The 19,786-nt window shown below is 40.9% G+C and overlaps 1 protein-coding gene across 10 annotated transcripts in view; it reads right to left on the reverse strand.

The window, feature by feature from the left end:
* nAChRalpha4 (nicotinic acetylcholine receptor alpha4) overlaps positions 1–19,786 on the reverse strand; it is a 366,112-nt gene that overhangs the window by 305,081 nt on the left and 41,245 nt on the right. Inside the window, exon 1 of one of the 10 annotated variants that reach the window (XM_032440807.2) lies at positions 98–116. The exons of the other annotated variants lie outside the window; for them this stretch is intronic. The gene's annotated coding sequence lies outside the window, so the exon portion shown is untranslated. Of the gene's footprint in view, positions 1–97; positions 117–19,786 lie in introns of those variants that run through there. 10 annotated transcript variants of the gene reach the window in all.

The following is a 19,786-nucleotide window of genomic DNA, read 5'->3' on the forward strand; positions in this document are numbered from 1 at the left end:
AAAATATGAGCAGCAAAGTGATTGTGAAATGCAAATAAATTCATTTAAATAATTGCTAACAAATATTTGATAATCCATTGACTAGTAAAATACATACCGAAACTTAAAAAAAAAAACATAAACGAAATTTTGCATCTTTGCCGATTGAAATTCATAGGCTGCTGTGAGTTAATTTAAGCGCAAAGTCCCTGGGCCGATGTGCCTCAGTGAAAGTCGAATTAAAAACTAATTTCTTAATACACAGAATATTTCACTTAAGCTAAGCCAAATCTCGCATCACGCCACAATGTCATGGTCGGCAAGCCGACTCAGCAAAATCTTAGGCAATAACGGAAACTCTCGCAGCAAAACAAAAGTGTCCGGTTACCGCCGCTGACCATTGCAGCTATAGCGCGCTGATACAAAGTATGTAGTGTCGCAATTGCTAGGGCTGTTCCTTAACTTATGAAGCACGCGATAGCGAGGGTTGATTATAAACTTATGAAATATCCTATATTAAGTGTTATGTGTTAACTACTCCCCCTTCAAGTATAAGGCCGTCCTCGGCCGACCCAATCCCGGCGACGACTTCTCGTAACTGCTTCGCAGACTTCTTTGCAGATTAAAGCACAGCATATGGCTCCAACGATGAATGCCACACGATAAGCTTGATCAGTTCCGGCGTCTTTCTTTAATGGCTGTAACACCTCCAAATTACGTTCACTCAAACGATGAAGGTAAGGGAGGCTGAGGACATCTTGGCTGGCAGTAATGCTCAGCAAGGGAGAATTGGCAATACCCGGGACTCTATTGCGTACGTTGTTGTGATTGTAAAACAGAGTCCCGTTAATTGCGACTCGGTCTCCGAACGTGATGAGATGCGTGCCTTGTATCTGGATCTCAGTGCCGTTGTCCACCTGAATCCTTGCGGACCCGTCGTTGAGGATGATGATTCCATCATCTACATGGGTGATTATATCCAGTTTGCTCGGCTGGATCTCGTAGTGTGCCGTGCCACCTGCATGGAGCTCTTTGGCACATGAACTCTCTAATGCCAGACGACAAAATGTGGCTCCAGGTGAAGCGGCGCAACTCTGCAGTGTGTGGGTTTCTCCATCGCATTCGGCTATGACGTTGTCAAACGATCGCAATATGAAGTTCTTGTGGACGACAGGATAAATCGTAATTTTTCTGCAAGCTTTTTAATTTAATTTTATTATAAAATGTATAGTGTAAATAGATTGAAGAACTTCTACGGACGCAACGGACATAGGATCTCCTATGGGAGAGTTGGTGGGTTCGTCTAGCCAAATTGATTTCAAATCTGAGTGGTCCAAAGTGCTAACAATGTTAGCCTTCACAAGAGTAATAGCAACATCTGTAATAACTTGCGAGGCCTAGAAATGATCTGACCTCGAACAGTGTTTTAGGTTCTGGATACTCCTGTATTGCCCTAACCTTTTCAGGATCCGTCGTGGCGCCAGTGCTGGTGACTATGAAACCAAGAAAGTTCACGCTTTTCTTAAAAAAACGTGACTTTTCGACGGAGACCCTCATGTTTGCTTCGTGTAAGCATTTTAGGACCCAATCCACGTGTTTAATGTGGAATTCCTCATCTTCTGAAAAGATGATTACGTCATCGACATAAACATAGCAAGATTTGCCAATCTGCTCTCGCAGTATGTCGTCGATGGTTCTTTGGAAGATGCTTGCTGCATTCTTTAATCCAAAGGGGAGTCTTTTGAACTCGTATTCCCCCCCGTTCACAGAGAAAGAGGTTTTTTCACGGTCGCGTTCAGCGAGTATGATCTGGTGACAACCAGACTTGAGGTCTAATGTTGAAAAGAATTTGGCTCTCCCCAAATTTCCCAATATCATTGATATATTTGGCATAGGGTATTTGTCAGGCACGTTTCTTTCGTTAAGTTTACGAAAGTCCATTACCAACCTCATTTTCCTATTTCCTGCTTCATCAGTGCCCTTATTGTCTACTACCCATATTGGGTTTGTATGCAGAGACGGACTTTTGAATTATATCATTTTTTAGCAGATCTTTGATTTCTTTATTAACGAAATCAGCTGCTCCCATTGGATATGGGTAAAGCTTGGCATAGAACGGTTGCTCATCTGTGGTCCTAATGGTAGCCACTACTGATGTGTTATACGGCAACGCCTCGTCTGGGTCTGCAAAGGCCTTTTGTCTGGACTTTAGCATTTTCAAAATATAACTTCTAGCTAATGGGGCTGCCGCTGCACAGTCTACATTTGTGAAATTTACATTTTTGCACGCGTGGAAGGTGATTTGTTCGACCTCCGTACCCCACTTAAGTTGTCCTGAAGCTAGACAAAGCGAAGCAGCTGCCTGCTTTAGCAGGTTTAGGCCTACAATCCCATCAAAAGTTGATAAGTCCGGCAGAATAAAAAGGTTGCCTTTAACCCAAACATTGAATGAAATCATTTGTGTGTAATTTGTATCTCGCCGTGAATGGAATCAATTTTGAAGGGGGACTCTACCGAGCGGACGGTCAACCCTTCATGTGGCCGAATGAAATTCTTGGCCATCGATCGCTAAAAACAACCAATTCATTTCTTTGTTTTTGGGCTTGGATAACGCTGGATGTATACAACTTTCTATGGTTCTGGTTTTATGCTGCTGGGTGTTGCAATATTTTATTTAATATATCACAAACGTCTTCTATCGTGTTCATAAAGTGAAGTTGAAAAAATAATAATATTACAAGATAAACATATGTCCCTATTATATCAATCAAGCCCCAAGGGTGCCTACTATCATTTTATTATGCCCAGAGTGAGTAAAACTGCTTAGCGTGGCAGCCGGACTTCGGACTCGAAAGCCGAACGTTCAATATGAAGCCGCATCTCTCTCAGCGCACAGCGTCGCTGCAACTGATGCCTTTTCATAGTATATGTATGTTAGTCTTTAATTACAAAAGCATATGTGCATATGCATGCGCATAGTGTACCTCGCTTTCATTCATTTATTTCCTCATTTGTGTGCATCTCCATGCCCTGATATTGAGAAATAAAGAGAAAGAGATTTTTTACCTCTATAAAAATCATAAGCAGTGGTCCGCAAACGCAAAATCAAAGGCATTTAGATCAAAGTGTTACGCGCACTGCACACCAACATCATGGACTATGACGTCACTTTTTATAGAGTTTTATTTCTTGTCTTGTGTAGTATATATTCCAAACTCTATTATATCCATTTAAATAATTTATGACTTTATATTTTATGATGTGAGATGAGACACACATATAACAACTATTTGGCGCCTCGTAGCATTGATATTTATAGGAATGGTACAAGAAACCAATTATTAATAATTGAACCAATACTTGCTCACTTATTATGAAATTTTATTATTTAAAGACATTGGATAAAAATGTATACAAATCAACAGGTAACCCTTGCGCTTACATATTAAGCGACACTCGTACGCGCTGACGCACATTCAATTCAGTTCATCGTCGATACGTAGATACTCTTGGTATTTCGCAAGAGTTTTTTTACGAGTTTGCTAAGTCGGCGTGCCGACCCTGACTTTGTAGTGCATTGTTTTTCATATGATTGTCTTTAGCTTTAACTGCACAAAACATTGTATTGTAAGTTCGGTTCTGAATAAGCCTCTGTATTGAGTACAAGCAAAATATGTTGCACTCTGGCACTTGGCCGTATATCATTTTAATCATTTTAATCTTTTATTGCTGAGCCACAAGGCCAGCGATAGGATTGCTTTAGCATTCCCAACATAATCGTCCGTAATCTTCATTACCTGAAGAACATACTACCTGCGACGCCAACCGACCAAAAGATTGGCCCGTTTGGAACAACTACAACTGCCCAAGAGTCAACACTTCAGGTAGACAACCTATTTGGCACCCAACTACGTTAAGATATACGTTAAGTTAGATTAAAACCCTAATAGAGCCTTCATGTTAACAAGTAACTTAATGAATAGCAAGTATATAAATACAAGGTAAAAAAATAAATTAATAATTAATAAAATATGAGCAGCAAAGTGATTGTGAAATGCAAATAAATTCATTTAAATAATTGCTAACAAATATTTGATAATCCATTGACTAGTAAAATACATACCGAAACTTAAAAAAAAAAACATAAACGAAATTTTGCATCTTTGCCGATTGAAATTCATAGGCTGCTGTAAAAAAAAATATATTAAAATTAGTGTATAAATTAATATTTATATAAAAGGTCTTCGCGGACTTTCGTTATAGGACTTTATTTTGGTTATTCATAAAACACTAGGCCGATACGCCGTAGTGAGTGAGTTAATTTAAGCGCAAAGTCCCTGGGCCGATGTGCCTCAGTGAAAGTCGAATTAAAAACTAATTTCTTAATACACAGAATATTTCACTTAAGCTAAGCCAAAACTCACATCGACTCAGCAAAATCTTAGGCAATAACGGAAACTCTTGCAGCAAAACAAAAGTGTCCGGTTACCGCCGCTGACCATAGCAGCTATAGGGCGCTGATACATGATAACCTATGAAGCACGCGATAGCGAGGGTTGATTATAAACTTATAAAATATCTCACATTAAGTGTTATGTGTTAACTTATATGTGATGTGTGAGCTATTAGTTTCACCACAAGCTTATGAGTTGGTCAAATCAGTACAAAGAAATTAAAGTAGAAAACGATAGTGACGACGATCGGGACACAGAGCCCGAAAAAAACAGCCAACAACCAAGCCACTTAGAAACAATCATGGAAGTGAATTAAGTACAGGCGCTGATAGCGTTCGTCATTACCCTAGCTTTGGACCAGCAAGAGGCAAGCTTTCAGGCACGTATTAGTGAAATGCAGTCTCAGATAACTAATTTGCGTATAGAGGCCCAAGTCGAATTGTATCAACGAATTTTAATAAACCCAGGTATAAAATGCGACATCCGAATAGAAATTGTAAAATCCATTACCGATTTTAACGGGACATAAAACGAATATGTAGCATGGCGACAGTCGGCCACGGTAGTAATGTCGGTAGCATACATTATCAGGTACTGTCAACAATGAGAAACAAAATCAAAGGGCCCGCGAGAGCAACTTTAGTCTCGCACAATATAGTATTAAACTTCGATGCCATCATAGCGAAGTTGAACTGTATGTATGCTGATAAGACATCGCTACGCCTGCTTCCAAAGTTTAGAGATAGTCAGGCAGAGAGGCTTCATGCAATACAATGATGAAGTCGAACAAAAGCTAACTCTCATTACAAACAAAATAACAATGACTCACGACCGCGAATGCGTTGAGCTCCTTAACAGAGAGGTTAGATCTGATGCACTGCATGCATTTATTTCAGGGCTTAATAAAATTCCTGGAAAATGCCAAAAGATTTACCGTCTGCTTTGGCTCTATCCAGAGAATCAGACACAAGCATTGATCAAAGCATAATTGCAAACACATACGCTGAAACCATCGAACAGAGGGCACAGGCTTCAGAAGCCAATAAGCATCGTGCGCAGTTCAAGCGAGGGAAAAAGGGACAGAGTGAGGGCCAGAGAAAAACTCTCACTTCGTCAAGTAGATTTCTCATCAAAGTGTAGGCAGCCCACACAATCTGGGAAAACCCTGACAAACAGTGCACCAGCGTAAAGACGTAGTAACACGTCCGAACGCATGAGAGGCCAGAGATGTCAGCAGCTAAACACTGTTGTTCAAAGTGCCCCTGACAACCAAGGGGATAGCTATAGAAACAAGTCTACAGCTGAAGAGTGCGAGATAGAATACGACAACATGCGACGGCGACTCGTTCAACTTTTTAGTGCACAGTCCCGGCTACCGCAAAAAAGAATTATGTAAATCCCGTACAGGAGCCGAAAAACATAAATTCTGTTAACGATCCCTTCACTGTGAGCTCAATTCATGGCTCCAGTCAAATTAAAAATAAATACCTATTAACCATTTTTAGGCAGACATCTCCATTTTTCCTATTGGACACACTCAGCACCTTTGACTTAAAGTCAGGTTACCACCCACTTTATTTTGCGAAATAAACACCATTTTCAGTAAACGACGGTAAATACGATGTCTGTCGTACTAAAGTAGTAAGGCGATGCTAACATGAGAGTCTCACAAATAAAACAAACTTTTTCAAAGAAAGCGTCGAATACCTAGGATTGATAGGCAGTGAAAAAACTGATACCGAAAAAATTAGACCGATACAAGTGTACATCGAGCTAAAAAACTTGTTTATTCTTATATCATTTCTCGGTTTGGCCTGTTACAACATTTTGCATCAATTGCAAGCCTCTAACAGCTATACTAAAAAGTGAAAACGGCTCAGTCAGCAAGCACAGGTCCAGAAAAGTTGCATTAGAGTTCAATGAAACTCAACGCAATACATTTGAAAGTCTACGGAACATTTTGGCATCAGAATATGTCATTATTGTCATGTACCCAAACTTCAATCAGCTTTTTGACCTAACTACCGACGCGTTCGCTAATGGTGACCCAAGATGGCCGACCAATCACCATGATTTCCAGTACAATGCGAGTTAACCTACGCAACAAACGAAAGGGAACTATAAGCCATCCTGTAGACTTTAGGTAAACTTCAAAACTTCTTATGGTACTAAAGAATTTAAAATCTTTACTGATCACCAACCTTTAACCATTGCAATTTCGCAAATGCATGCAAATGCGAAAATTAGAAGGTGGAAAGCTTACATAGACGCACGTGACGTTAAAATTTTCTACAAGCCAAGGAAAGAAAATGTTGAAGCAGACGTCTTGTCCCGACAGAACGTAAACGCCTTACAAGCCGAGCCTCGGCGAATTGTCACTGACCTACACGGTTGCAACAACGGACAAACCTTAAAAGTGCTTGAGAACTCAAATAGTTCGAGAGGAAGCACGTTTGGCACTGACACGCAATTTCATACTTTTTGGCAGCAAGACTCGCCACTTAATCAACTTCCCTGACAAAAACACCATCTTCGAGACCCTCAAAGAGGTAATCAACCAAAACGTAGTAAACGAAAAGATCCAAATAATCACGGCAGAACACAATCGTACGCACCGTGCAGCGTAAAGAAATGTCATACATTTTCCACGTGACTATTTTTTCAAGTACGAGCCAGTTATTGAATGACGTCTCCGAATATTGCAAAGTTTGTGCCAAAGCTAAAAATGATAGACACCCAAAAAGGCAAAAACTCGGGGTAACACCGCCAGACAAATGCTCTACATCGATATTTTATCTACGGACAAAAAACAGTTTTTGAGTTTCGACCAACCAATACCATCAAACACAATAGTCCATGAAGCCGCATTCAATTCTGAGACAATAACATCGCTTCTAAGAAAATGGTATAGATACTGTTATTGCACCCCCACTACACAGCATTTTAAACGGACAAATCGATCGTTTTCATAGCACATCCATAGAAATAACTAGGTGTATTAAGATCGACAGAAAATTTACGATACAATTAAACTATCCTGAGGGCTACAATCGGATAAAATAAAACATTGCATTCTGTGACAAAAAAAAATCCATCGAAATTATTCCCGCAACACCCATCGGCGTCCGGCAAGCCATAACAAATAAATTAGCAAAATCACATATAACCAACATTGACAGGTGTAACCAGGATGGGCAAAACAGTGTGTTTGAAGGAGAGAAAGAGGGTGGTCCAACAGGGACAACCTTAAATAAAGGTAACCTTTGAAACTCTGAATATATAGGTTAAGCAACAGAAGTGAGGCGCGACAGGCTTGTCTACACAATCTTCTTAATAGCAATAGTGAACGCTCGAATCACCGATCATTCACACTCCAAGATGTCGATACAGATCATATCATAAGTCTTTTGTCCGCATAATAGCAAAAAGCTTAGACTTTTTAGGTATAGCTCTTAATGTTGTTCCAGGCACCGGATGCTTCAGATTTTGAACAAATTGGCATGTCCGAATCCAAATTAATCGAGTCAAGCAATAGACAGGTGATCATAAACTCAGAAACAGATAAACACAAATAAATCAAAAGGCCTAGTTGTGACTACACATTTATATGAGGGTCTTCTAGCAAGAAAAAGGATGCTAATAACGGAAATACAAAATTCTATGCTTACTATCACTCTCGCTAAAGCTGACATAATAAGCACAACTGTTTTTAATCTCAACGATTTAAAGTCGCTAGTTGAATAAACTCTAGAAGTCTCTATAGTAAGCCTAATGGGGATATATTATATATTACAGTCCTAATGCATAATTTATATCCTAACTGCATATCCCAGGGTTAAGAAGGTTAGCATAATCCCTGTTTTACATCAACATACCATGCTGCAGCTACTAGACGACATTGTGGTTTTGTGTGAATTGCGAAGATGACACATTGGCAGTCAATCTCTGCCACGTTCTGCAAGCTGGCGAACCACGACACCAGCTATCGAGCTCTTCATGCTGGGGGCAACGCGGTCTGGCACACGCAGCCCAGCCATCTCAAGCCAATCACGCTTGTGGATGAAGGCGGTATGATTATCAACGACAGCCTGGTACGAATAAGAACAGACGGCGGACCTGAGATATCGACGAACGGTACACACCTGGTTACTTTTGAGAGGTCAGCGATTAATTACGGTACCAACTATGTGAACACATTGTCACGTTGTCAACGTTGTCAACACTCCTCGAGAAAGAAGACCCCCAACGGGGAAATTCCCTTTCCTGCCGCCTCCATCGACCCGCTGCGCGGACGGCGCCTGCCTAACTGTTTCGAGCGTTAGGAGCTCCTCCCCATCCGCAGGGTCGTCCACCTCGCCGATTGCATTTAGGGTTGTCGCCCCAAACGACCGTGGTGTGTGGGATACAAGATAGAGGACGGGAGTTCTTCCGCATATGGTGGAAAATATCGCTCAAACGGCGCCTCGACGAACATGGTCTTCACCTCGGGGGCCATTAGCATTACCATTCCGTCCAGTCTCTCCATGGAGTTGGTCCGCCGGAAGTATTAAGAATTGGCGAGGCGTCTCCTCTTGCTGTCTTCTCCCGTAGTACTCGCAACCCTGACGAGGGTCGCGTGGGTGGCTTCCGACGCCCAGTCCAGGGAAGGGCTCAGCGTCTCCGCTGCTGGCGTCCTCGTCCGACGAGATGGTTATGATTTCGGGTTCGATCAGTAAATTCTGCTTCTTTGTTAACTTATTCGTCACTTATTTGTTAATGCCCTATCCTCACAGTGTGACTCACATTTTACTATCCATATTCTGGTTACGCTACTAGTGTTACTCTTATCTACGTTAGCACGTCAGTTACGTTGGCGACGGCTGTCGCCCTCACCTTCCGCCTACTCATGGGCATCGCTGTGCCCTGGGTCTTCCCCTCCATTAGCAGTCATCTCTCGGTAGAGCGTAGCGTAGCTTCCAAGCAATGTAGTCCTCGTCATCCGTTCGGTGAGCCAAATGCCTATACCGTTGCCCGTTCTCTTCTATGTACTCCGGGAACTTGGCCGGCTTCTCGGCGATTCCGGCACGCATACTCGCTACCACTGCTTGTTGACGGGTCTCTAGAGGATGATTTGATAGTGCGTCGGCCACGAAATTGAGTTTCCCTCGACGGGAGTGGAAGTCGAATTGGAATTATTCTAGCTCCAGTGCCCATCGCGCGATCCTTCCTAAAGAGCTCTTGATCGGGTTGAGCCAATTAAGTGCCAGATGATCCGTTATCACACCGAAACGGTACTCCTCTAGGTAGCAACGCAGCTTCCGGATGAACCATACGATTGCTAAGCACTCCTTCTCGGTGGCGGAATAGTTGACTTCCACAATCAATAACTTTCGGCTCTGGTACGCTATCACTCGCTCCTGTCCCTCAATCGTCTGCGTCAGCACTGCGCCGGGGCCTACTCACTCGCGTCAGTTTGCAAGACGAATTGGGCGGTAAAGCCTGAACAAGCCAACACAGGGGCAGTCGCCAAGCTATGCTTCAATTGACGCAATGCCTCCTCCTGTTCCTAATTCCATGCCCATTTCCGGCCCTTCTTAAAGAGCGGCTGTTCTTGAGTCGGGAAGTTGGGAACGAAACGCCTGTACCATGACGCAATCCCGAGACATTGCCGTAACTTCTTACAATTAGTCGGGGCCCTAAGTTTACGTAACACCTTCACCTTCTCTGGATCGGTACGTATGCCTTCACCGCAAATGACATGCTCATCCCAACCTTAACCTGCAGAAACTGCACTTCTTTCTATTCAGCCTGAGATTGGCCGGCGGAACACCTCACATAAGTTCTCAGCATGCTGCTCTCGTAGCCCCTATAACTACGATATCGACTAGGTAGGCGAACGCATGAGGCTCCATCTCTGGCCCGACTACTGTGTCTAAAACTAGTTGCACATGCTGAATGCAAGCCCAATGGCAATGCCGCCCCGAAATTGGAACAGACCCCTTCCAGGGACTGTGAATGCCGTGCATTTCCCAGCTGCCATTAGTATCTGACAGTATCTTCCCTTGCTTTAAATTCAGATAAGATAAGCATCCGGAACTGAATGCGCATTGAGTCCGGTAGTCGATGCACATGCGCTACTTTCTTTTTCAATCGGTTGCCAAGCAGGTCCTCCCGTTTCATTACCTGGGAGGCCTTCCTTCGACTCCTCGCTTGTATCTTCTTCCGTCGGTTTTCGAGCAGGCACTCCTGCTTCCGGGCCCCGCGACCAGTGCCATCACCATCTCTAGGTGCAACTTTGCATTGCCACAGCGGATTTTAGTGCCCCTCGCACTCAAGAAATGCATCCCCAGGATGATGTGGTCTAGCATCGAGGGCATGATGAGCTTCCACATTCTCATCGCTTTCCCCGCTAGGCCAATGTCTTACCTCAATGCCTTCCCTACTTCGACGGTAGACCTATCTGTCAGCCGAATGCGCGCCTGTACATCCTCCGCTCTTCCCCGAACTGCCTTGCTTACGCAATCTTGGCTCATGAAGCTACGAGTGGCCTCGGTATCGATTGTAGCAGGCATCGTACGCCCGCCAATCTCCCCCGTAGCGACGATTCGGCCACCGTTCACCTTAAGTGGGTGTTTTACTTTCGATTCCCGTGTGTCGGCGCCGACCCGATCCTGGCTTGGACGCCGTCGTTGCCCGTTGCCCTATCAAAGTGCCCATCCAGTGCGCACCTACGACATGCTTGTCGCGGATCATCAGCTGTGACAACGTGAAGAAATCTTACCGACGCACGTAGAGCTTGTATTTGGGAGCGACGTTTTCGTAGATCCGGTGCAACTCCTGTACCGGTTCGTATCTCGTGTGCTTCATCAGTGCTCTCAGCTCTTTTAGGTACTCCTTGAATTCCTCCCATACGCGATGCCAACGGGAACTGATCTCATCCTCAAGCCTTTCGAAGTAGCGTGGGGGCAGGAAGAACTCCAAGAAACCCTTCCTGAACACCGACCAGAGCACACTACTCAAGAACCACCGAGCGGCTCTGTCGCAGAACACCTCACTCATTCCCTGGGACAATCTCTCGAGTTCAGTACCATACGTGATAGCGCGATCCTCTAGGTCCTCCAGGAACCCAAGGAGGCCATCATATCTCATACCCCACTTCCGTACTTGCTCCGGAAAGTTTGCGAAATGTCGGACCTTCGACTGAGAATATGGTTGGGGAACTTACGGGACGTAAACAGGCTTGATTGGGTTCTGCCCCACACCTACTTTGGTCATGGTTGCTCGGCGATCTCCATATTCTCCGGAACCATGAGCGTCTTCCACCCCCGTGACGGCCACGCTAGGGATAGGCGGCTGCGGACGCCCGTATAATTGTGAGCTCCTTAGATCAGGTAGAGACTCAAGGATAGCGGTTCTAACGTTTTCGCGAATTCAGACTCCAGATCGGCAAGCCGAGCCCAGATCTCAGACGTATCCACGTAGGTGGATAGCCGCCTACGCAGCTTGTTGACGCACCCTTCCTTATCTACCCCGAACTCCTTGGCGGTGGCCACCAGCTACTCCTTGCGCCGGTGGTGGTTCCAGCACACGGGTTTTGCCACTCACCTAATTCCATTGTGAACTTTCTTTGTACCACTCACTCTGTGTACCTGCTCCGACTTTCCTCTTTTATGGACAGTAACTTGGGATCGGTGGACACAATTCCCGTTCCGTAGATTTAATTGAATGTACCGACCAAACTATACCTCTCTCTCGTAACCTATCGTACCACCTATTCTACTTAGTGCTCCGCTGCACGTTTTTGCGTTTCGCTGCTTACACCTCTTTCACTGCACGTCTACTCACCCTGATAGTCGTTCCAAAAGTGGCGACACGCTCGCTAGCGAGCTGTGCGCTTGCCTCGGCCACTCAACTTCGCCGCGAACTTTCACAGCTTCGCCTCAGAGTTTTTGCTCCTCGCCGCCGAATTTAAGTTGTGCTCTCGAAGGCGGTGCTGAGCAACTGATCAGCAACGCACGGTTGCTGCGATAGCCGGCGGTTAAATTCAAACTTTGGAGGGTTACTTGCCCATAACTATGCACTTATTCTAATAATACACGGACTATGCGGTTAACGGCTTCTTGCCTTTTAATGGTAATTTAACATAATTATAATATCGGCGGCTGCTTGCCTTTTACAAATCTATTACCTTGGCGGATTCTTGCCTCTTTCAAATCTTTTACCTTATGTTAGTACAGTTGATACTTATGAACAAAGAAAACGATTAAATAATACTGCCAATAGCTCCTTGCCATGATCTTGGCGATGCAAACGACGGTTTCTTGCCATGGGTTCAAAGCTGTGGCTAACCTCAGTAGCCGCCTGACAGAGTGCATAAGCTAAGATCATAGTCCTTGAACAAAAATGTAATAGCAAGGAAAGAATATGTGGTGTCCTTTTTCATTGTCGAGTCGTTTGTTACGATTATAGTTGTTGTTGGTTCTAATGGAAAATGTTTTGAAGTTGTCATTAAATTTTGGGCATCGGCAGATGTAGCTGCAGAAACCCGGGTGTTGTGTTTGCAACCTCGATATTGTTAATGAAGTATTTCGAAAAATTGCTTTTGATCCAAATGTCCGCCCGTTCCCCTTAGAATTCAATGCTTCCGACAAAACCCCGCGATCTACTAACATACACATGTTTGTGTTGTGTGGATATGCACATATTTAGATCACGGCGTTTGTCGCAAGTTAGAGATTTTTTCTTCAATTGTGTGCCTTAAGGGCCTGCGGTAACACAAGGCGTACACATTAAAATGTCTTTTTATCATGTTTCTTTTTTTTGTCCAATCAGGTAAAGTGAGAAAAATTTGATCTATTTTTTTTTAATACACAATTATTGACCTAAAAAAATTATTTATATTTATTTATTGTTTGTTGTGGGGAATGTTGTAAGAAATGATTAAAGGGCTTGGCCTGTTCATGTCCAAAATTGCTTTTTCCATGCCTGTTGATTTTCGCAAGTTTGACAATTTTGCCGTTATTAAAATTTCTGAATTTCGAGCTCTACATACACACCCACATGCGACTGGGACATGTCCTAAATCCTTTCCTACTTCTACCTTAGAAGTGACATAGATAAATTAAAACAAAATATCCTTTCGCAGGGTTCGGACTCCCTACAGACCGCGCCACTTAGAGCAATTATTAATTCTTAGTGAGAAAAAAACGAATTTAAATCGCAGTACAGAAAACAATCGCAATTGCAATGTTGTTGATTGAATTCAAAGCAGACGTGGATGAATGTGTGTGTACATGTATTCCGAAATTTTTGGAATTTGCGCTAGCTGCCGCAAGCACGTGCACAGTCAACACACATTACTTAATAAAATTTTCTACTGTATATCTTATTGTACTTTAGAATATTTGTGTATTCTCAAAACGTCAATTGCATTTAAATTGAGACTTATATTAATGGGCAATTCATGTTGGGTTATTAACTTGATTTATAGCTTTGAGGTGACAGGGGGGAGGTGGCTGTAGGTACACAATGAAAGATACTATATATTTATATATATAGTGACATATCCATAGTCGCACCCACCCTTTAACATAACTTAGCACATAAGCATATGCACAAGTATAAACATTTCTAATATTGTAAACAAAGAGCCTGGTGATAACATCGACATTGGTCAAGATCAAACTGTTCCCCTTTGGTAGACATAAACGATTCACCCTAAATATAACGCCACTGTCAATGTTCTCATCAGAGCACTATCCCACGCATAATTGCTGACGCAGCTCCAACTTCACTCAATTTTGACTCAAACTCTCTCAAAGTGAAGTGTGCTACGCGACCGCAACAGTCAGATAAATCAGTTCATATTCGGGAAGCAAATCTGAATGTACTCAACAAAAGTAGCCGTTAGTGAAAATAATAAATTGAAATATATTTTTTTATAGTAACTTAACGTGTAAAACTTAATTGGCGCAGTCGGTAGGATACGTCGGGAAAAAGTTAAGGATAAATAATTGTCGGAGTGTAATAAACATTTTCTCGAATACGTATCGGCCCAAGAACCTTCGGGTCACTAGTAGTCTAATAACATTGACCCTTTGGGCGATAAAGCTACTACAGTTAATAACGACTGGCTTTGCATATCTTTTGATCCCTACAATACGTTATTACTGGGTCTTTTTATATTTATTTATATTTTTTATATTTATTTATTTATTAATGCTCGACAAAACGAGTGTCTTCCTCATTATTCAAAAGATTGTACAATAGAATTATATGCTAACAGCCTAGTTAAAGGATACAATTTTCTAAATAGCATCACCGACCGATGGAGGTGTTTTATTTCCTGTCCGGCCAGCTGTGCCCCTTTTCACAGCTAATTTTGTCAGTTAGAGCCGACATCTAAGCAGAATGTTGTAAGAAGGAAAATAGTGATCTCAAGTAAAATTAAAAATAATCTTAATTTGCTATATTAATAAAGAAAATATAATAAATAGGAAAAAAGAAAGTTAGAAGATTGTTAATAAAGTAAAGCAATGTAAGGTAGATAAAGAGTGTTAAGTAGATAGGAAAAAGAGAAAAGTAATGGGAAATCACCGACACGGTGGGGGAAAATTTTTCAGCCTGTCCGGCAAGCTATGCCCCTGCTCATAGCTGGGAATGGTCAGCGACTTCCCGAAGGTATCCTGAAAGCAATAAGACACACAAAAAAAAAAAATATTAAAACAATAATCCATGACAAACTATAATCTAAATCAAAAAACTGCAAACTCAGAACTATTTAAAACAAAAAATCATCTAACGAAAAAAAAAAGAAAAGTGTATTACACCAAGATGACCATGGAATTATCAGAACAACACCTCAACCAGGCCCTTTCACAACTAAGACAGGTGCCAAGCTTTGACGTATCAACGGAAAATCTTAACGCCTTCATCAGAAGGATCGATTACATCCTACACCTTTATCCAACCCGAGATGTTAGACAACACAGCATCTTATACGGAGCCATCGAATTGCAAGTCACAGGAGATGCTCAGAGAATTTCACAAAGGACAGCAGCCAACACTTGGCAGCAGCTGAGAAACGCATTGATTGAAGAATATAAAGTGCAGACACCATTTGAAGAACTCCTTCGACGCTTATACAACACGAATTACCAACGAAACGTCCGTAAGTTAATCGAGGATCTCGAAAATAAATTTTTTGTTATATTAAATAAGTTAGCATTAGAAAATATACCTAGCAATACGACACTTTATACAAATGCTATGAATAACACAATCAAAGATGTTATTACAAAAAAAATACCAGATAGGCTTTTCATGATGTTAGCCAGATACGACATTACGTCGACACAAAAACTAAAGCAAGTAGCTCAAAGAGAGGGATTATATGAAAATAGCGTTACTGAAAAACCTAAAAATAATAATGTTCAGGGAAATCAAAATAACAATCGTAGGAACATGGGAAATTATCAGCAAAATGCTAACCCAACCACCAGTTCAAGTGGTTATTCCAACAGCACAATAAGTCCGAAGACAATCAGAAATCTCACCACGAGTTCCAACAGAAATTAAGTCAAGGTAGATCCCAAAATCTTTTAAACTATCAAAATCAGTCCCATTCACGCTTGAATGCGCCAAACCCTCCGACTAAGCGTCAAAGAGATAGCAACAGTGGACAGATGAAAATGGATACATCCGAAAATTTTCATCAGCAAGCCTCGGAACAAACAGAAAAAATCCATTCATAAAATTGATTATGAATGACGAAGTTCTAAAATGTGGCGATTCAAACGACGGTTTCACATTCAATGTTTTTTTATCATGTTGCTTTTTTTTGTCCAATTAGGTAAAGTGAGACAAATTTGATCTATTTTTTTTTAATACACAATTATTGTCCTTAAAAAAATTATTTATATTTATTTATTGTTTATTGTGGGGAATGTTGTAAGAAATAATGAAAGGGCTTGGCCTGTTCATGTGCAAAATTGCTTTTTTCCAAATTTAAAAAGTCAATTGCATTTATATTGAGACTTATATTAATGGGCAATTCAAGTTGGGTTATTAACTTGATTTATAGCTTTGCGGTGATAGCGGGGAGGTGGCTGTAGGTACACAATGAAAGATACTATATATTTATATATATAGTGACATATCCATAGTCGCACCCACCCTTTAACATAACTTTGCACATAAGCGTAAGCACAAGTATAAACATTTATAATATTGTAAACAAAGAGCATGGTGATAACATCGACATTGGTCAAGATCAAACTGTTCCCCTTTGGTAGACAGAAAACGATTCACCCTAAATATCACGCCGCTGTCAATGTTCTCATCAGAGCACTATCCCACGCATAATTGCTGACGCAGCTCCAACTTCACTCAATTTTGACTCAAACTCTCTCAAAGCGAAGTGTGCTACGCGACCGCAACAGTTAGATAAATCAGTTCATATTCGGGAAGCAAATCTGAATGTACTCAACAAAAGTTGCCGTTAGTGAAAATAATAAATTGAAATATATTTTTTTATAGTAACTTAACGTGTAAAACTTAATTGGCGCAGTCGGTAGGATACGTCGGGAAAAAGTTAAGGATAAATAATTGTCGGAGTGTAATAAACATTTTCTCGAATACGTATCGGCCCAAGAACCTTCGGGTCACTAGTAGTCTAATAACATTGACCCTTTGGGCAATAAAGCTACTACAGTTAATAACGACTGGCTTTGCATATCTTTTGATCCCTACAATACGTTATTACTGGGTCTTTTTATATTTATTTATATTTTTTATATTTATTTATTTATTAATGCTCGACAAAACGAGTGTCTTCCTCATTATTCAAAAGATTGTACAATAGAATTATATGCTAAAAGCCTAGTTAAAGGATACAATTTTCTAAATAGCATCACCGACCGATGGAGGTGTTTCATTTGCCAGTCCGGCCAGCTGTGCCCCTGTTCACAGCTAATTTTGTCAGTGACGCTATTAGAGCCTACATCTAAGCAGAAGGTTGTAAGTAGGCAAAAAGTGATCTCAAGTGAAAAATAATCTTAATTTGCTATATTAATAAAGAAAATACAATAAATAGGAAAAAAGAAAGTAAGAAAATTGTTAATAAAGTAAAGCAATGTAAGTTAGATAAAAAGTGTTAAGTGGATAGGACAAAGAGAAAAGTAATGGGAAATCACCGACACGGTGGGGGAAAATTTTTCAGCCTGTCCGGCTAGCTATGCCCCTGCTCATAGCTGGGAATGGTCAGCGACTTCCCGAAGGTATCCTGAAAGCAATAAGACACACAAAAAAAAAAAAAATATTAAAACAATAATCCATGACAAACTATAATCTAAATCAAAAAACTGCAAACTCAGAACTATTTAAAACAAAAAATCATCTAACGAAAAAAAAAAGAAAAGTGTATTACACCAAGATGACCATGGAATTATCAGAACAACACCTCAACCAGGCCCTTTCACAACTAAGACAGGTGCCAAGCTTTGACGTATCAACGGAAAATCTTAACGCCTTCATCAGAAGGATCGATTACATCCTACACCTTTATCCAACCCGAGATGTTAGACAACACAGCATCTTATACGGAGCCATCGAATTGCAAGTCACAGGAGATGCTCAGAGAATTTCACAAAGGACAGCAGCTAACACTTGGCAGCAGCTGAGAAACGCATTGATTGAAGAATATAAAGTGCAGACACCATTTGAAGAACTCCTTCGACGCTTATACAACACGAATTACCAACGAAACGTCCGTAAGTTAATCGAGGATCTCGAAAATAAATTTTTTGTTATATTAAATAAGTTAGCATTAGAAAATATACCTAGCAATACGACACTTTATACAAATGCTATGAATAACACAATCAAAGATGTTATTACAAAAAAAATACCAGATAGGCTTTTCATGATGTTAGCCAGATACGACATTACGTCGACACAAAAACTAAAGCAAGTAGCTCAAAGAGAGGGATTATATGAAAATAGCGTTACTGAAAAACCTAAAAATAATAATGTTCAGGGAAATCAAAATAACAATCGTAGGAACATGGGAAATTATCAGCAAAATGCTAACCCAACCACCAGTTCAAGTGGTTATTCCAACAGCACAATAAGTCCGAAGACAATCAGAAATCTCACCACGAGTTCCAACAGAAATTAAGTCAAGGTAGATCCCAAAATCTTTTAAACTATCAAAATCAGTCCCATTCACGCTTGAATGCGCCAAACCCTCCGACTAAACGTCAAAGAGATAGCAACAGTGGACAGATGAAAATGGATACATCCGAAAATTTTCATCAGCAAGCCTCGGAACAAACAGAAAAAATCCATTCATAAAATTGATTATGAATGACGAAGTTCTAAAATGTGGCGATTCAAACGACGGTTTCACATTCAATGTTTTTTTATCATGTTGCTTTTTTTTGTCCAATTAGGTAAAGTGAGAAAAATTTGATCTATTTTTTTTTAATACACAATTATTGTCCTAAAAAAATTATTTATATTTATTTATTGTTTATTGTGGGGAATGTTGTAAGAAATAATGAAAGGGCTTGGCCTGTTCATGTGCAAAATTGCTTTTTTCCAAATTTAAAAAGTCAATTGCATTTATATTGAGACTTATATTAATGGGCAATTCAAGTTGGGTTATTAACTTGATTTATAGCTTTGCGGTGATAGCGGGGAGGTGGCTGTAGGTACACAATGAAAGATACTATATATTTATATATATAGTGACATATCCATAGTCGCACCCACCCTTTAACATAACTTTGCACATAAGCGTAAGCACAAGTATAAACATTTATAATATTGTAAACAAAGAGCATGGTGATAACATCGACATTGGTCAAGATCAAACTGTTCTCCTTTGGTAGACAGAAAACAATTCACCCTAAATATCACGCCACTGTCAATGTTCCCATCAGAGCACTATCCCACGCATAATTGCTGACGCAGCTCAAACTTCACTCAATTTTGACTCAAACTCTCTCAAAGCGAAGTGTGCTACGCGACCGCAACAGTTAGATAAATCAGTTCATATTCGGGAAGCAAATCTGAATGTACTCAACAAAAGTTGCCGTTAGTGAAAATAATAAATTGAAATATATTTTTTTATAGTAACTTAACGTGTAAAACTTAATTGGCGCAGTCGGTAGGAAACGTCGGGAAAAAGTAAAGGATAATTAATTCCCAGATCTAACGCACAATCGCGACCGAAAGTGTTGTCGGAGTATAATAAACATTTTCTCGAATACGTATCGGCACAAGAACCTTCGGGTCACTAGTAGTCTAATAACACTGACTCTTTGGGCAATAAAGATACTACAGTTAATAACGACTGGCTTTGCATATCTTTT

This window comes from Drosophila virilis, unplaced genomic scaffold (assembly GCF_030788295.1).
Source record: "Drosophila virilis strain 15010-1051.87 unplaced genomic scaffold, Dvir_AGI_RSII-ME tig00001170, whole genome shotgun sequence".
Classification (NCBI taxonomy): Eukaryota; Metazoa; Arthropoda; class Insecta; order Diptera; family Drosophilidae; genus Drosophila; species Drosophila virilis.